Below are 782 nucleotides of genomic sequence, written 5' to 3'. Positions count from 1 at the left end.
GCCCGACTCGATCGCCCGACTCGATCGCCTCAAAAACAAACATGTTTGTTTTCAGTTTCAGGCCATCGAGACGGGCGATCGGCCCGATCCAGCCGTAGTGGGCACCCCGCATAAGCAGTCACAATATTATGTCATCTTACAACCATCGAGTCGGGCGATCGGCCCGATCCAGCCGTAGTGGGCACCCCGCATAAGCAGTCACAATATTATGTCATCTTACAATTGGTCGCTTTAAGCACAAGGGGGCTATCCCGAAAAATGATGTTTTGAGAAAATCGAAGGTAAAGTTTTTCCCCTTGTTCAGTTTCAATAAAAGATAAGGAGAGTTTTCTCTGTAACCAAACAAATATACACACAAATGAAGCCAAACTTTTCCTTTATGTGGGTCAATGCCCACTTTTGGTGTAGGTCAAGATTTCTTGAAACCCCCTGACATCTGGGTTAGCCCGCTTGTCCTTAAAGGCAGCCAAATAGACTGGAGGAGTCTACCCCCAAGGGGTGAAGCGAACGTGTGCACAACACTCAAAACTGATTCATTGCCACAGAAATAGCCTGTTCACCCCTTTCGGACTACTGTTAGAAGCAGTCACAGGCACTGATTATGTAAGTTATCAATAACACTGACCGATTCTACGCCACAAAGGTGAAAGGAAAGGGAACTAACTCCTAATAATCTCATGGCTGCTGTGCATACTTGGTTTAGTTTTTAAAAAATTATTTGTTGTTTGTTTGTTTTTTTTTGTTTTTTTTGTGTTTTTTATTTTATATTATTTTTGATTATT

Source organism: Aplysia californica, unplaced genomic scaffold (assembly GCF_000002075.1).
Source record: "Aplysia californica isolate F4 #8 unplaced genomic scaffold, AplCal3.0 scaffold01106, whole genome shotgun sequence".
NCBI classification, from domain to species: domain Eukaryota; kingdom Metazoa; phylum Mollusca; class Gastropoda; order Aplysiida; family Aplysiidae; genus Aplysia; species Aplysia californica.
This window is presented reverse-complemented; position numbering follows the sequence as displayed.